General features: G+C 41.3%; 1 protein-coding gene and 1 pseudogene across 7 annotated transcripts in view; one reads left to right on the top strand and one right to left on the bottom strand.

Annotated features, from left to right (window-relative positions):
• Dip2c (disco interacting protein 2 homolog C) overlaps positions 1-18,152 on the top strand; it is a 395,546-nt gene that overhangs the window by 57,991 nt on the left and 319,403 nt on the right. The gene's annotated exons all lie outside the window — the stretch shown is intronic.
• LOC117714245 (WW domain-binding protein 11 pseudogene) lies at positions 15,432-17,671 on the bottom strand (annotated as a pseudogene).

Here is an 18,152-nt window from a genome sequence, read left to right as displayed (position 1 = left end):
TGATCATTATTTGTGAACAGGAAGTGCACCTCTGCTTAACTGTTAGCTAGTTAGGACACTATAGTTATCCGTATTGTCTGTGTGATAAGGTGCAGAGGAAGCTGGGGAGTCAGTAAAATGCTTGCATTGTAAACATAAATTTGACACCTAGACCATTCTTTTTAAGGTAAAGGCCAGCTATGGTGGTGTGTGCTTGTAATCCTAGTGCTGGAGAGGCAGAAACAGATTCTTGGAGTTCACTGGCTTGCCAGTCTAATCTAATTAGAAGGTCATGTCAGTAAGAGACCCCATTTTAAAAAATGAAAAATAAAACATGTGGGCATGTACACATGAACACAAAGGTGGCTGTTGATTAGAGTCTCTTTGTGTATTTAGTATTTAGGTGTTTTTGAAAGGAAAAATTCTTGAATGTTTGCCGAGTTTGTTCTCTGGTCCTTAGTGGCAAAGTGTTATAGTTGATTTAGATTACTGACTAGGAACTCAGTCATTGGTCTAATATACCCAAGGTTATAAAGGGAACATTAGAATATCTTGAGCTGGAGGAAGGTGCCAGGTTGGGTAACAGTTTGAGATTAGAGAGGGATTTGGTCAGAAAGTTATATGCTATACTTTTTTTTTTTTACCATGCTAGTGGCCTGGGCCTTGATCTATAGTAGTACTTGAGTGAAAAAGCTGCTTTTCCTTGGTTGTGGGAACTATTATATGTAGCAGAAATGTTAGTTTTTATTAACAAAATCAAATGCCCTTATGTGAGCTTTTTCAATAAATCTGTCCAAATGATTTACTGGCTTTTTTTTTTTTTTTAAATCAAAACCCTTCCTATGCTGTTCATCTTGAGATAAGAGTTAACATTCTTGATGTACTAACTGATTCCATTGTGTTAATTATATCCTGGGAATACATATATCTTAATGTACACATAATTAATACTTAAAAAATCAGTAATAGGGCATGCCAGTTGTTTCTTAGTTTCTTTGGTGAATAACATGTGAAGAACACTCAGTACTTGCCTGGTTACCTGTGGTCCGTCCCTCCACCTACTTAGTTTTGTGTCTTACAGTTTACCAGTGCAACTTCTATAGTAGAGACAGAAGCCTCTGGGCTGGGCTTTCTAAACTGGGAAGCAAACATTTCAGAATCTATGTAGCTTTAACTTCATTAGAGGACTTATTTATTTCATAACAAAGGTCAACAGGCAGATATATTTTTAGGATTATGGGACCTGTATCATGGAAGCAGGTGGTTGCCTAAACACATGCTAAATCAATTCAGGGCAGAAAGTTCAGAATCAGAGTGGTGAGTTTCATAGTTTGTCTTTTGGAGACAATTTGAGAAGAGAGGCAAGGACTAGAGGTTTTCCCCGTGTGAACTTCTGGTGGCTATAGGTCTCTATCAAGGTCATTTTGTTACATAGCCCAGGTATGGAATTGGAACCTGCAGGGTATGGAGGAATGTATTGGTCTGCACCCCTTTCTACTAGTCAAGTTGCATCTGGAATTTTAAATGTTAACCTTGGAGATCTCTTTCTTACATTATTCATGAAGAAAATAAATGCTAGAAACACTCACATGAGTGTAAACCAAAACCAGAAATCTCACTATATAAAATGTATCACCAAAATGGAATCTAAAGAGAGGGAGGACCCTGACCTGCACCAGCCCTTTTCTTATTCCTCAGAACCAAATGTTGTCAAGTTTAAGGCTGTCTGTTTAATTATGTTAGTGGCATGCCTTTTTGAGTACCATGATTTGGGAACTTAAATATTTACTTAAAATTGTCATGTGTGCCTGACTTAGTAGTATAATTTTATTTTTTTGTAAAAGCGTTTTGGTTTCCCATTAGAATTATTTACCTGTAGCAAGCTTTGCCTGCTGCCAATTGAAGAAACAGTGGTTTAGTGGGAATGTCAAATCAAATACAATTTCCCTAAATAGAACGTGTTCTTTTGATACTCTTAAAAATTCATGTATTCATCAAACATGTATTGAGAGCTTGCCATTTTGGTTGCCTAGTCACTGTTCATATATATTTTTAAAGAGTTCCTGTCATCCAGAACTGAAGAAGCCTGCATTTAGAACTTAGCTTGGAGGTAGTTAAGGAAGATGCTTTTCCACAGCAGTTCTGTTTTTGTTTCTATTAGAAAACATTTTCTCAGACTCAGCTACTGCCCAGCCCCGATTCACCTCAGGCTCTCCTTTCCTCTGACTGACTGGGGCCCATGATGGTACATATCTGGGCAGAGGAAGGACAGAGAAAATTCAAGCAGTTGTTTGCCTGAGTAGAGAAAATCTGAGTATTCATTGTATTACTCTCAGCATTTTAATGTGTTTGAAAACTCATATAATAAAATGGGGAAATAAAAGTAAATATGGAAATTAAAAATGAGGTTAATTTTAAACTGTACTTTTGTAGATTAAGACAAACTTAGTTGATCTGTCATTACTGTGACAAAATCCTGAAAGAGGCTAACTCAAGGAAGAAAAGGTATTTTCACTCACAGTTTGAAGGAATCATGGCAGGAGAATCACAGCAGCAGCGGGGGCCTGATGTGATTGGTTCCATTGTGCCTGAAGTTAGGAAGCAGAGAGATGAACAGTAGTATTCAGCTCCTTTCTCCCTTTGCTTTCTCTTTAGTCTGAGACCCTAGTCCATAGGATGGTGTCATCCATGTTTAGGGTGGGTCCTCCTCCCTTAAACCTCTTTAGAAACATCCTAAGACATACCTAGAGATATGTTTCAATGGTGTTTCCATGTCCAGTCAAGTTGATAAGATGACCTGTGACAGACTGAAGAATTGCAGTATGCATGACACTCACTCTGGGATTTCTTTCTCTTGGGTTTGCCAGGTGGCTTATTTATAAGACAAAGTTCTCTTATATATAGTTAAGAGCTTAGATAATACCAAGAATAGTCAGTTTGATTTGTCTTAAAATGGGAGAAGTGATTGATTGGAGAAACAGCTTGTAAGATTTCATAATAAGCACTAGTCAGACTTGGTAGTTATCTGTGCAAGATCTAGTTTACTGTTACTACTCTTCTGTGCTAGAGATAACTTCTTGCTTGTTCTTCTTCCTACATTTCGCTGGTTGGTTTGCAGAGCTGGGTTAGTCAGGCCTTTCCATCTACAGGTAGATGCAGGAAAGCCCCAATAAGGAAATAAGTAATGACATCTGTACAGTGACTTGGGTTGTGTTCCACACATGCCTGTCTTAGGAGCAATTAGTTAAATACCTTTAGTAGATAAGTACACATCTCTTCAAAGGCACCACATGAAAGATGAAATGGCCAGTCATGTGCCAAATGGCCAGTTTCCTTTCCTGTTGCCTCCTCTCACCAAGCTGTGTATGGTAAACAGTCTCTCCGTGGTTTCTGGGAGAGCTTCGGAAAAGTTCACCTAAGACCTAACCTGCCACTGGTGGCTCAATAATGAGAGAAAACAGGGTTTAACCAGTCAGCTACTCTTAAGAGCTGTGATGCACACACAGGTGGTGTTGGTGCAAGGGAGCAGTGCTGAGTGTATGTCCCTGTGTAGACTGGCAGAGGAAGAAAGATCTCTGTACTATTGCACTTTGGGGGAATATTTCCCTTTTCTTTTCTTTTTCTCTCTGTGTTTAGACCCTTGAGCACAGAGAGGGATTCAGGTTTTGTTTTTAAAGGGGTACAAAGAACAACAAAATAATTGATGTGCTGGAACTTTGAAGCACACATCAAAGAATAGAAATACCATCTAAAGCCAAGATGTTTTAGCTTACCAGTATTTTGTTAAATGTTTCTCAAAGGTGACATAATTTATAAAATAGATTTCCATTGAAATAGGATTTCTCGCCAGGCAGTGGTGGCACACGCCTTTAATCCCAGCACTTGGGAGGCAGAGGCAGGTGGATTTTGGAGTTTGAGGCCAGCCTGGTCTACAGAGTGAGTTCCAGGACAGCCAGGACTACACAGAGAAACCCTGTCTCAAAAAACCAAAAAACCAAAACCAAAAAAAAAAAAAAAAAAAAAAAAAAAGGGTTTCTCACCTGTTCCCTTTAGTCATGTCTCTGCTGAGTTTTGAATTCAGCTGTAGAGGTGGAATGTTAGTCACGTAGAGAGGCCCAAGGTGGGGCAGGCCAATGACTATTAGTACAAGGATCACTTGGAATTCATATTCATACCATGTGCCCAAGTGGCTTCTAATACAGTATTGGCTGTCATGTGTCCTGCTGAGATTAGAATGAATCACTTCATCTTAATCTGCCTTCCTATATCTGACTTTACTATGGTCAGCTACAAGTTACAGTGAAGGTAGTGCCGACTACTTTATGACCCTTACCTGCCTTTACTATTGTTTATTTTTTGAGATATGGTTTCCATATAGTTCACACTAGCCTCAAGTTCACTCTACAGCTTAGGCTGGCCTGGATCTTGCAGCAATTTCGCCTCAGTCTGAGCCTCCTGAATGGTAGAATGGCATGTGTGTGCTAGAGTACTGACTTCTGCCTTTTCTGACAGTGGAGTGTGTTGCTTTTTTGTGAATCATAATTTTTTTTGTGAGTATTACTGCTCTCTAATTAAGTGATTATGCTTTGTATGTTCTGATTCAACCCTCACCTTCTCCCCTAATACAGAGTCTTTAAGCTCCTAAACTCATACTCCATGTGAGGTACACATTTGATATGAAGTTTGATCATATTTCATAGTTAATAAATTTCCAAAAGTTTATTGGTATATTGGCATAGCCAATATAACATTATATTCTAAATAGAATACTTGAGTGAAAAATGATACTCTGATTTTTATTAATGGAGTGGTATAAAATACTAAAATATCTTCACAGAATATTGTTTTTGAATATGAAGACATCAAAGTACTCAGCTATACTCTATAGACAATAGAAATACTTTTTGTTAGAGTACAACCACAGACATTGTTCTTCGTTTAAAAAATATGTAGTTATTTTTGAAAGGATTGGGTAAAGAAGGGGGAGTTCATACTGAATGAACATTTGGTAAAGATTTGTCTCAATCTAAATAAAAATAGTTAAGAACAAATACTTCTGTTTCCTCTAGTGGTTTGCTGATGTGTTAAGAGCTTTGACACCTAGAAGTGCTAAATGCTAACCTGTGCTACTCTCTAGACATTACTTATCTTGAAGTGACATGTATAAGCAGTACTGGTGTTCATAGTTATCTGTGTGTGTATCAGATGTGATCACAAGGGTTACTGTACAGTGGACTCCCTGCAGAAGAACTAATCTGCAGATCTAATTATAGTGGAGATCACTACAGAACTGTGTAGCTCCCCAAGGAACTGATAAAAGCTTGAGAAATAAAAGACTCCAGATTATATTTTTGTAGACAGTATCTTACTTTCTAAACCAAGTGATGTTTATTATTTTAGTTGTTTTGAATAAGTTATTAGTGAATAAAAAAAGAAAAAAGGAGGATGTGACTGCTTCCAAGAGTTTGAGGTTTTTATTATAGGTATAAGGGGAGAGCACAGGCAGCGGCAGGGACATCTGGGAGAGTGAAGAGTCAACATGACTGGTAAAGGGAACCAGGTCAGGTGAGTAGAGACAGGAAGGGAAGGGGGAAAGCCAAGAGCCCAAGTGCGGGAACCAAGAGTGATGGCTAAGAAGCCAAGAGGCCAAGAGACCAGTAGCTAAAATGGCTGGGTTATATAGGAATTAGAAAAGCTGGAGAAAGAAAAACCCAGCCTAACTCTTATGCTGGAGAGTTCAGGGAACCTGGCAGAGTATATCAACCAGGATGTTTCCATAACAGGTAGGGGCTGAGGGAGACTAGCAGCCAGAGTCTGCTTTGATATGTTCACAGTGACTCCAACCATTTGTCCAAGTTTGAGAACTAACAGTTAAAATTATTTTAGTTAGGTTAATAATGAAAACAATGTTGTTGTTATTGTTGCTCTATTGAGACATGGTTTCACTTTGTAGTCCAAGGTGTCCTGCAAATCACTGTGTAGCTCAACCTGCCTTAGTTTCCCCAGAGTGGACATTACAGGCATAAACCACCATGCCCAGACAAAATAATTTTAATAACATGTGAATTATTTGAAAAAAAATTTTTTTTTTCTTTTAGTTTTTCGAGACAGGGTTTCTCTGTGTAGCCCTGGCTGTCCTGGAACTCACTCTGTAGACCAGGCTGGCCTTGAACTCAGAAATCCACCTGCCTCTGCCTCCCAAGTGCTGGGATTAAAGGCGTGCGCCACCACGCCCGTCTTGAAAATTTAAATCCTAATTTATTATTTAAAATCATTTAAGTTGATTTTGTAAATTATTTGACTTATTTGAGTCAGTAGAATAGAATTGATATTGGTTTGGGAACCCTTCTCAGGAATTAGGAAGGACAGTGAAAAGAGAAGCTGAGGGCAGATTGAGCAGAAACTTCCCTGTGCGAAGCTGTCAGCAGCAGGAAGGGATCTGGCCCAGAAGACTGATTTCTGCAGCATCTCCCTGCAGCATTGATTCTGTTTTCAACAGCTCTGCAGGCTGGAGCTGAGTCCTCTGTTTCAGGGCCTTGCGGCTGCCTGTGTAAGTTTGGTTTCCTGAGGTGCTTGAGAGCAGCTGGCATGTGTGGGTGGGGCCCAGGAACTCTGGCCTGGATTCTGTGGCTTAGGCCTTACTTTTTGTTTGACTTTCTGACAAGATTTACCAAGTTCCTTGAGGCAAGAAGTCCTCTTCCTCCAGTACTGTGTTCTCCACTGCCCTGCTTACCTCATACTAGAGGCCCTCACTGTAACAAGATGGCTCTACAATGCAGTTCAACAGGAACCAGAACATTGGGCAATGCTATGCTTACTGTCTGTATATGAAGCATGTGAAAGGCCATGCCTTAGTTTGGGGGTATTTATGTAAATAAGCACCTAAAAGAAAATGTTCACTTGTACTTTTAAGGCAGGTTAAATGGATATTATGAACTCCTGCTTTGGGCCACCACATATTTGGTTTTATTTAATAAGTTGTTCTGTTAATCAAGAATAACAAGGGAGCTTAGAGCCTGTTAGTGTAGCTTCCCTGATCTGAAGCAAATCAGAGAGGTCAATTAATTACTCATGATGACATTTTATATATTATTATTTTACTTTTTGTAATTACCACAGTCATTATAATTAATCTTCTAATTACTTAAAATATTTAACATTAAATAGGGATATAATTAGAACTTAAAAATATATGGAATAATTTTTAAACAATTATTAAAAATAATAATTAGAAAGAAAAACCATATGGTTCTGTAGAGAATATTTTATATACCAACAATTATTTGTAATTATTTAATCAAAAAGAGAAAAATAATTCAGAGAAGAAAAACAATCATTGGTGTTCTGAAAGGTGATAGATGTGTACCTTTGTTAGCTTAGGTATTTTGTTTCTTGGATTAGTGATGGAGTCCAGTATGTGAACATCTTTAATTTTTCTGTACAAGCTATAAGAGCCAGAAGTAAGTGTGGAGACAATCTTCTTCTATTTGTTCTTTTATGACTGAGAAAGCAAACTATCTTCAGCTTCAGCATGTTCCCTGAGAGCCATACCAAGGGATAAGAGCCGTCTTCCCGGCAGTGGAGAGGCTCAGCGTCAGCTCTAGTCACCACTCACTGGAGCAGGACCTCTCTTCTGAGGGTCTGACACCAGCTCCAGTTATGAAGTTATTGGGGGAAGGGACTTAAGATGGTATTACTTATCACTAAAGATTGGTAAGAATTTCATTCTAATCCAGCTAGATTGAATTAGACTGTAAAACAAAGTTTAAGGATGTGGGGTGTCAGTTTGTCTCGAGGCGTCATGTGCCTTAGCTGAGTGGCTTCTTTTCATGTAACCCCTTTCTGTTTTACTTTAGGACACTTCCAGTTTTCACTTACCAACTACCACAGTGACTCACATTTCGGTAAATTTCAGGCTGTGCTCAGCAAAGAGACGGATCTTAAGTTTGGCCGCTGCTTGTGCATTGTGGCTTTTATGGAAATGACAACCTGTCTTCCACTTTGTGAATGTGAGCTTCATCCCGGAAGCTCAGGGGAAAGCCTTGTTCTTCTAGCTATGTAGACATGGCTCTGAGGGAGCAGAAAGGGGAGCATCTTCAGTGTGAGATTTTATAGTTTGTTTTCTAACAGCCCTGAGCCATCTGGACTTGAGCTCCTTGACGTATCTTTGTGTCCATTCTCATCTGTAAAGTGGGAGTACAACTGTATCTCAATCAAAGACCAAGACAAATCTAGAGCCCTTAAGACAATGCCCAGTGTGTCCTCAGCACTGACTGAATGTTGTTAATATTTATTTTAACACGACTTTGGGTTAAATTTAATTGAAAAGTGGAACATCCCATGGATCAGTGTTTCCTTTTTTTTTTCTTTTTCTTTTTTGTTATTTCATTTCTTTATGTCTTATGAGCAATGGTAGGTCCTGCTAGGTAGCCCTGGCTATCCTGGAGCTCACTATGTAGACCAGGCAACCTTGAACTGTGCTAATCCCCCTTACCTTTCATCCTGAGTTGTTTTTTAACATATTTGAGACAGTGGATAGTCCAGGCTGTCCTGGAGCCTGTCATGTAGCCTAAAGTTGTCTCAGGTTCATAGTAGTTCCTTTGTCTTAACTTTCTGAGTCCTGAACTTACAGGGATGTGCTATCACACTTGGCTTTAAATTTTTTCTTTTCTTTCTCTATTTTTCTGCCATCCTAGGGGTTGAACTTATAGCACATTATGCATGTAAAACAAGCCCTTTACACTGAGATAGTTTCTCAGCTCCTTTTATTTTGACACAGGGTCTCACTCAGGCCTTGAATTTGCAACCTCAATACATTACCTGAGTAGCTGGTTGAAAGGCTTGTGTTAACAGACAAAAGTTTTTAAAGAACAATCTAGGGAGGATTCAAGTGATTTATTGTATATTTTTTTAGGTACATCACTTCTGTTTTCTAGCAGAAGAATCTCTTTGGACTGTGATTTGAGAAATAAAATTCTGGCAGTCTTTCTTCAAAGTTCCTCAAAGAACTTTATGATTTACCTTCATAGTTGCATTCTGTTACCTTCTGTTAGGATATACATTATTATCTAATTCTTTTAAATTTGTTATCATATTAAGATCAATTTTATCTATTTTCAGGTTAATTTATCTTTTGTTTATATTTTAGGCAGTTCTCATTAAATAGCTATTTTGTTTGTTTGTTTGTTTGTTTTGTTTTTAATTTGTTGTAGAAATACTCTGAGCTTGTAACCTGGGCAGCAAGAGTTAAATGGCATTATGGGACAAGGCTTTGCTAGAATAGTATGTTTATTTTGTTTTGATTCTAAATCTTACTATGTAGCCTAGGCTTGCCTGGGACTTTCGTTGATTCTGCTGCCTCATCAGGAATGCATTACCATACCTGCGTGCAGAAAAGTAATGTTTGCTATTCTTTGTTAAGCCTTCTCCATTTTATGTTCACTATGAAACTTCCCTTTCCCAGCATTAGGAAGCTGTGTTGGTGATTCTTGGCTGTTAGATTATCCTGTATGATACTGGCAGCTGAGGTTTCAGATAAGTTTCACAAAGCTAAGTCCAGCACCTTAGTCACCTTTCACAGTGGACCATCTACCGTGAGCTTGTTGCTAGGGCAGTGCTAACCTCGACAGACTCCCGACAATGCTTGTTTCAGAAGTCTATTGTGATCAGTTGCATCTTTTTTAGGATGCAGTTTCACCTGATTCTGTTCTTTAATGCAGGAAAGCTAGCATGTGTCTACTAGCTCTTAATCATTGTTATGAGATGTGATGCTGGTGTTCCTAGAACTGGCAGAGGGAGGTTTGCTGCCTAGAGCCCTCATCCAGCAGCTCATGAGGCAGGCCGGAGGATGGATAGTAAGGGGGTTTGTTGCCTGCTGGTTACAGTTAAGTTAGCATAAACAGAGAGATTCACTGAAGAAATGTCTGTAATTTAAGTTGACATTTTTTTTTTTTTTCATTGCTGATGCCAGTACCGGTGGCTATGTAGCAAAAAATGCAACTCATGCTAATATTCCTCCAGATCTTTTTATGAAGTTTCTTATTCAGATGGTATATGTTCTTTGAAACCTTAGGTGAGTAGAGGATGGGGGTGCTTCCCCAATCTCTGGAGCCCAGGGTATTTTTCAGGAGTCTGGAGTATGCTTAGAGCTTTGTGTGCCGATGAGGACTGGCTCTTCCTGCTCTTGTGTGATGTTTCCTTTTCAGGGTTATCATAGTAGTAGAGTGTGCCTCTACCTCAGCGACGTGTGATTTTTCTCACTAGTGCCCACTAGACAAATACTTGCTGAGGGTTTATATTCTAGCCCTTTATCTTCAGCTGTGCCTGGCACATAGTTAGTAAATCCTTTTTGAATTGGTAAGTCACTTCGCTATGTACTTGTGTACTTAAGATATTTATAACCAGGCGATATAATGACAGGGATTCCAAATGCTCTCCTTCCTTTATGGCACTACTGGTAGCTTGGGTGCTAGGGCTGTGGAGATGAGTTGGCATGCCTTCCTCAGATTCTTGCTGGCAGGAATGGAATGTCTAACTTTAGTTGGAGTGAATTCCAAGTCACTCAAGTATCATACATTATAAAAACTCAGTTACATTAAACTTTAATATGCAGGTTTCTTGTGCTTTTTGACTGTGATAGACAGTAAATGGAAAAACAAACAAAGAAAAATCAAAAAATAAATAAAAAGCTGGGTTTCCAAGTGGAGCTGATTGCCAAATCAATATCTCCAAGGCCTTGTACTACAGTGGTTCTTCAGAGTGTTCAAAAGAACTGATGATTTCACTGTCTCCTCCAAGACGCTTAGTGTGCAGAGGGCAACTGTTGTCTCTATCTTGCAGATATGAAGGCAAAGCAGGGCTTTTGGGATTCAGACTGAAGTTGGGTAATGATCTTTAGTACTTTTAGAAATGGACATTATGGAATTAAAAGAGAGAACTTTGAAGATTCTTGAGATCTTTTTGACTATCTTGTATTCTACTCTCTCTGTAGCTCAACAGCTTTTGGCTCAATCAGTTCTTAATAGATGATTAAGTAAATTAGCTAAATTGAACTTAGCATTCTCACCCCAAATAAGAAACTGCTCACTGAGGAATTTAGTATGTGAGTGCTGTTTGTGTCTTCACTCGTGGTAAAAGGCATTCCATGGATAAATATTAGTCCTTCTTGGGTATTTAATCAAATAGCTCTCAGGTACAGAGTTGTGGCTAGGCCAGTGAGTGCAGCATCTAGTTTTTACAGACAGAGGGAAACAGTTTTTTATCTTTCTCTTCTTTTGAGGGAAATGGAGGGGCAGATCGGAAATGAAGAGACCCCTCAGGAATCTGCACACTTGGTCTGAACAGATTCACAGAGCCAGAGTCAATACCAGCTGTTTTACCAACTCTGGCAGATGGTTCAGGAAGGTATTACTAATGGAAATCTTAAAGTAATGTATTTTAAAGTGGCAAAGAAGTCTGGTGAATGTACAAAGCTGAAATGGATTAAAAAGGAAAGCTAAGAGATTGTAAGGTAAAACCACCAGAGTATAGTATTTGGAAAGGAAAACAACAAATACCCCCCGCCCCCCAACCTTTTGTTTGTTGATTTGTTAGATACAATTTGTGGGAGACTGTGGATTTGGTCTGGGTATGTGCACAGATCCCAACTGAGCTAACTTAATATGGAAGCAACTTTGGCTGAATATAGAACTCCTTAGGCTGTAATCACTTCCATGTTGATTGATTGATGAAGCCATAGTTAGCTAATGTTTTCCAACTCCCGGTTTACTGAGACAGATTCAATGCTGTTAGATCACGTTAGTATCTTACTAAATTAGTCTGAGGAATTTTCCTTTTAATAGACTGGAGGAGATTATTTTGTTTTGTTGAGACTGGGTCTCACATATTCCAGGCTGGTCTCAAACTCACTGGATAGCCAAGGAAGACTTGAACTCTTGATCTTTTAGCCTTTGCTTCCCAAGTGCTGTGTTTATAGTTGTACTTGGCTATATTGGCACATTATATCCTACGATGTCTTTTTGGACACTGTCAACTTATTACTGTTTTATACTGTCAACTTAAGAAGAAGGTGTCTGTCAGATGCTTTTAACTCAATATCTTGCAGTAAGCTTTGCTTTTGAGCCCCCTCACACTGCTGTCAGTAAGGGTCATTGGTGGCCACATGAAGAGAAATTTAAGAATTGAAGCAAAAACGGGGGTAACTGCTAGGATCACACAAGTGGTTATTCACCATAGGCTGATAAATTGAGCAAATCTAGGATCCCATTCACTCACACCCCTTTATACTGAATTTTCATGTGGTTCTATGAACGCTTATGAGGGATACATTTAGTCTCAAGGCAGTGCTCTGCCATTGAATCAGTCAGTGGCCCCAGCCTTGTTGTCTGGCTCCCTGTACTAAACCTAAGAGGCATGAATTTTAAGAGTCTTTGTTTATAAGCTCTTGGGTTTCCTTAGCACCAAACATCAGAACCCGTTAGCTATAAATTCATTCATATATAGCATATAGTTGTACTTAGAGAAAAATCTCCCATTAGATAGATGGGAGGAAAAACCATAAAAAGTTAGTAAGACATAAATGTGTGGTATTCTAAAAATCAGCACTAGAGATATATCTAGTCAAGCCAGATCAACTGTAGACTCCTCATGGAAACAAGCTTTTGCCACATGTGGCCCTGATAATGATGAAGTCTGGTATGTTATTTAGCACTATAAAGACAATGGAACCTGGGAAAATGGAACTTAAAAATAAAGTCTCATGGAATAGCCAATGTTATTCATATCATCAGACAATCTATACTCTGAGGATTAAGAAAGGATACATGGATAAATGTCTCATGAGTTTAAGCTGTATATAATCACAAGGATAAGGTGCATATGGCAAAAATGTTTTCCTGTAGAGGCATTTCAACAAAATACAATAGCCAGTTGTAATGAATAATTTGAAGTAAGCTCACTCTTATTTGCTACACCTGGGAGGAACAAGAAACCACTCTCCAAGAACAATTCTGTATTTTTGAAGAAACTGACTCTTGGTTGCTTAGAGTTTTCTCACAAGAAATGCTCAGAATTTTCCTCATATGACTCCATTCTTGGACCGTGTTCCCACAGTACATAATTTTGGTTAAAAGTATTTTTACTGGAGCTACCCCCATGTTACTCAAGTATATATGGTTTATTGGGCATTGTGGAAGTGACTATTTAAAGAGTAGTCCTAAGGCAGAAATGGAAAAGCAGCTTTAAAGCCAGGCACAAAACTGTAGCTGTAAAGATTGTTAAGTGATGGTATTATCTCTGGTGTTGATGACTCCACTGACATTGAAGTGGCCCTTTTTGGGCTAATATAGAGCCTGAATCCACCTGAAGTCAGTTGGAGTAGGGTTTGCCAACCAGAGATGAGCCCACTTCTGGAGGAGTTAAGTCCCTGGGCTGGGCTCAGCACTTGCTGTACTGGCATCTCATGCTTTGTTATTCCCCGAGTGACTCATAGGCAGGTGAGTTTGTTTTTATGGTCGTTGCACAGGTCTCGGTGGTGCAAGTCCACAGCTGTTGCTTTGAGCCCCAATGCACAGGTGAAAGCCAGTTAAAGTAAAGCCCATATAAGTTCACGGAAACATCGTGCAAAGGCTTGAGCTGGAAGCTAGACTCTGGGGCAGGCATCAGAGCGCTGCCTCTGTTTTTATCAAGTAGTGTGGGAGAAGCAGGTCAAAGGACATCATATTGAGTTTTAAGTGACTATGGAAGAGGTCAGGGTGATTTCCAGTGAATATTCAGCAAGCTTTTCATCTCAGCTTTGAAGGTAGGTGCTCATTCTCAACCAAGGACTGTGGGACTCACTGGAAATAGGATGAGGCAGAAAGGAGACATGTTCCCTGTGAAGTATCTGGATGAGACGGTTTCAGGCTTAACTTCCAGAAGTGTGAGGTTCATGTGCATTGCTTAAGCCATTGAGTTTGTGGCAGGTTCTTATGGACGTACTAGAAAAGGGTGTATCAGGGTCAGTGTGTAGAAGTAAAACTTGCCTAACGATTTACAGTTACATGGGGCAGCACTATGAGAACTTCTGTTACTGTGCAGTTTTGAGGAAGAGAGTTTGTTTTCTAAAAAAAAATCTAAGTTCTTAAATTTTTAACATAATAGAAGGGACAACTTATTTACAGAAATGCTGGGTATATAGCCTAGGGAGGCAGCCACTGTTTTGGGTTTATTCTAATTCAATGAAAAAAAAACTGCCATAGCTACAGTTAAGGCTGAGATAAACCTATTTATCCCAAGTTGGAGAAAACTGAGAATACATTTGCTATTTCTTCCTCCCTTTAGATTTTTAAGTTCTGGAAAAAGTGAAAAGCCACACCAGTGTTCCACAAAGATTCTTATGCTATTGTGCATCTGTAGACTGGAAATAGAAAGTGGACCAGTTGGGTGCTGGGTTCTGTACCCTCTGTAGAGATACAGGGTCATTCTCAGGAAGCAGCAGGATGGTACTGAGACTGTTAACGATTATCCTGATTATCCATAAGATGTTTAGTTCCCCTAAAGAATGAATTATTCTGTGGTGTCAAAGTATGTACCCCACTGATATTTTTCTAGTAGGTTGCCTAAAAGGTGACAAACAATTCTGGTTTAAAAAGGATATCGTCATTGCTGTCAGTATATGTGATATATAGTTATGGCTTTAGAGTCCAGTGTATTATGCTGAAATCCATTGTCACCTGTGGTATGAACACTGATGGGTATTTTCCATATCGATCAGAACTTGTGTTTTCAGCCATGGGTTGATAATTGTGATGTGAATTAGCTGCAGCTTTAATCTGAGTAGTTGGGCTAGCCCACATGGGGATCAGCTGTGAGTGGTGAGAGGTGGGGCCAAGGCTGTGTTCATATTAACTATTTCAGTTTTTGCTCAGCATTGGTCATCTGCCTCTACAGACCTGTTTGTCTGCAAGCACTTAGTTTTCTTTCATAATCTAGTTTCAGAAAAACAAATACCATTAGTGTTTTTTTTTTAATTTTTTTTATTAGCTTGTGGAAAATAACTTTAATCCCAGAATTGTATATTTTCTTCCCACATATCCTGTTTTGAATTAGGAAATGATATTGTAATCCATTTCACTACAAGGAAAATATTACAAAATATTTACAGGAAAATATTAAAAGTAACTCAAACACAAAAGTCAGGATGAAATAAACTTTTCCTTTAGAATTCTCTACTCCAGTGCCCAGGGCACATGAGTCGAAACAAGTAACTAAGACCTCGCTGACAGAATTCCCAAAATGGAGAGGGGAAGAGAGGGAGGAGCTGGTGGTGTCACTGGGAACAGGTTAGCAGCAGTGCCTCACATCCTGGACTACTGTAAGGAAACACCTTGTGCGGGGGGGATCCCAGCAGGCAAACATCAGGAGGCTCCTGGAACTGGACTTGGAAAACACCTGACAGTGGACGCTGATCTTTGCTGACCTTCACTTTATGTTTAACAAGAGCCTCTTGTTCCACAAACCAGTCCTCTGAACAGAAGCCTGTCCTGGCAGGAGAGTCTGTCACAGCAGCCCTTCCATCTCTTTCATGAACGCTTCATAAACATCGTCCTTAGTTTGTACTGAGACAGGAACTGAAGGACCAGATCTCGGGGCTGCTTTGGCAACAGGCCCAGCAGAGTCATCCTCTGACCTTCTTTGGGGAACAGCAGTAGCCCCCTTATTCTCGCGGCGCACCCTCAGTGCAGTGGGCACAAACCGCGTGACCTCTGCCTTGGGATTGGTGATCTGGGGCTTGGCACGGATGGTCGCTGTGGCTTTCTTCTCGATGGTGGCTGCACTGGCATCATCCGCCTTCGGTCGCTGAATGAGGCTGGGTGGGGCACTCAACACCCCTGGGTTGGGCAAGGGAGCTGGTGGGAAAAGGCCAGGTGGGGCAGGTCCAAGAGGAGGCACCAAGGGTGGGCGCATCATGCCAGGACGAGGAGGAGGGATACCTGGAGGTGCAGGAGGAGGTAGCCTTGGTGGGGGTCCTCGAGGAGGGGGACCAGGGGGCAGACCTGGAGGTGGGCCTGGGGGAGGGCCAGGAGGTCGGCCTGGTGGGGGTCCTGGAGGTAAAAGTCGTGGTGAAGGCCCTCGGATTCCTGGCATTCCAGGTGGTCTCAGGAATGGAGGAGCTCCTGGAGGTGGCCCAGGGGGAAGGCCTGTGGGTGGTCCAGGAGGTCGTAAGGGTGGGGCAGGTGGTGGTCCAAGAGGCGGCGGTCCTGGCATGGGCGGTGCTTGTATCTGAGAAGCAGGAACGGCCTGAGGAGGAGCCTGCTGCTGTGAAGAGGCGGATGCGCCATCAGAGTGAGACTCCTCTTTATGCTGCTTCTGCGATTGCTTTTCTGCTTCAGAATCATCAGAGTCGTCGTCATCATCATCTTCTGAAAATTCCTCCACTTCACGTCCTTCCTCAGGGATTTCCTGACCTGCCATTCGCAGCATCATGGCTTGCAGAGGAGTCAGCTCCTTCACGTTCTTCTTCTTCTTCCTTGATTTCCCAGGCATATCGGCAAATCTGACGCTCAGACCTGACTTCTTCTCCTCAGCATTGTCACGCTCACTGTCATCGCGGTGCCCAAACTCATCCCCGTCACTGTCTGCATCCGATCTGTCAGTGTCACTGTCCTCAGTACTGTCATCATGCTTATCCTGATCCATGTCTTCAGGATAGCCGTCGTCCTCACTGGTGCTGGACATGTCATCATCATGACCCCGCTGAGCAAGCTCTGGACTGTACAGCATGTCTTCATCTTGCCTCCGAGGGGGAAGGTCGAGAGCAAAGCCCACTTTACGGCCATACATCTGCAGAACTTGAGGAGGAGGTGGGCCAGGGGGAGGGCCAGGTGGCTTTCTGCCAGGGGGCAAACGGGGAACACCATGTCCCAGGAGAGGAAGGATAGACACTGCCCGAGTTGGAGGCCCATACGCTGAGGTTTTCTTCAGGATGGAGGGTGGCTGGGCACCAGGAAGAGGAATGTCCTGGATCAAGATGTTGGAAGGAGCATGTGGCATGTCTGGCAAAGGGATGCTCTCTACTTCCACATGCTGAGCGTTCTTGACGGCATCAAAGTACTGGCTCAGTTGAGCTCTCTTCTGTTCATATTGGACTTGGAGCTTTCTCAATTCTTTGTAAATATCTGGGGTTTCTTTTTCATAAAGTCGTAGAATTCGTTCAAAGGTTTCCCGCAGTTTTTTTCGCTTGTCTTTCAGTACTTTCTCATTCAACTGTGGCTGTTGCACTGGGTTAAACTCCATTCCATCCAGTTTCTCCATGTCCCGGATAATCTGTTTGGGATCTTTCATCTTCAAAACTGCAGCTCGGACCATCATGCGCTGTTTTTTGTTCTTTTTCAATTCTCTTTTCCGGGCTTCCTTTCGGGCTTGGTCTGTGGGGTTCATAAACTTCCCACTCTTGGTGGAGGATGTCGATCTTCGTCCCATGTTGACAATTTATATGATTTACTTCTTCATAAAAAAAAAACAAAAACAAAAACAAAAACAAAAACAAAAACAAAAAGAAAACGACTGCGAGGCTCCCGGGACGTGGAGAGCGAATAGCGGGCGGTCCCCGTGTATTTTCTGCGAAGGGGCCTTCACCTCTGCCTCTCGGTCAACCATCCAGGCACCGCCATCTTGAAACCTCGCGCCCCTCGGCCAGCAGCATTAGTGTTTTAAGACAGGCCTCTTGTAGCCCAGTCAGATCAGAAACTTGCTTTGTAAGCTGTTGGGGTCCACACTAGCCCCACGTTGGGGCGGCCAAAAACCGTCACAGCCCAGGGAAAATGTTGAGGCCCGGGCCGACCCACGTTTGGGCGGCCACTGTATCCCGGCCCAAGCTGCCGCTCCGGTCTGCGGGTTCGAAGAATGGAGACCAGACAGGGTGTGATTCAATCCCGTTTATTCTTCAGTCTCTCTTCCTCTAAGTGTCTCCTCCTCTGTCTCCTCTGTCTGCTGTGTCTGATTCTGTCTGGAGCCAAGCGTTTTCTACCTAATGTCTGATGTGTCTGATTCTGATCTGGTCTGTCTCTGCCTTTTATATGTCTCACTTCTAAGCCACGCCTTTTGGTCACACCTTTAATCACGCCCTTAGGTCTTGTCTCTAACTCTGATCTCTATACTTCTAAGTTATACTCTTAAGTTACACACCTTTAATC

This window comes from Arvicanthis niloticus, chromosome 8, assembly GCF_011762505.2.
Source record: "Arvicanthis niloticus isolate mArvNil1 chromosome 8, mArvNil1.pat.X, whole genome shotgun sequence".
Taxonomy (NCBI): Eukaryota; Metazoa; Chordata; class Mammalia; order Rodentia; family Muridae; genus Arvicanthis; species Arvicanthis niloticus.
Note: the sequence above shows the minus strand (reverse complement) of the source record. Positions and strands in the feature narration are given on the sequence as shown.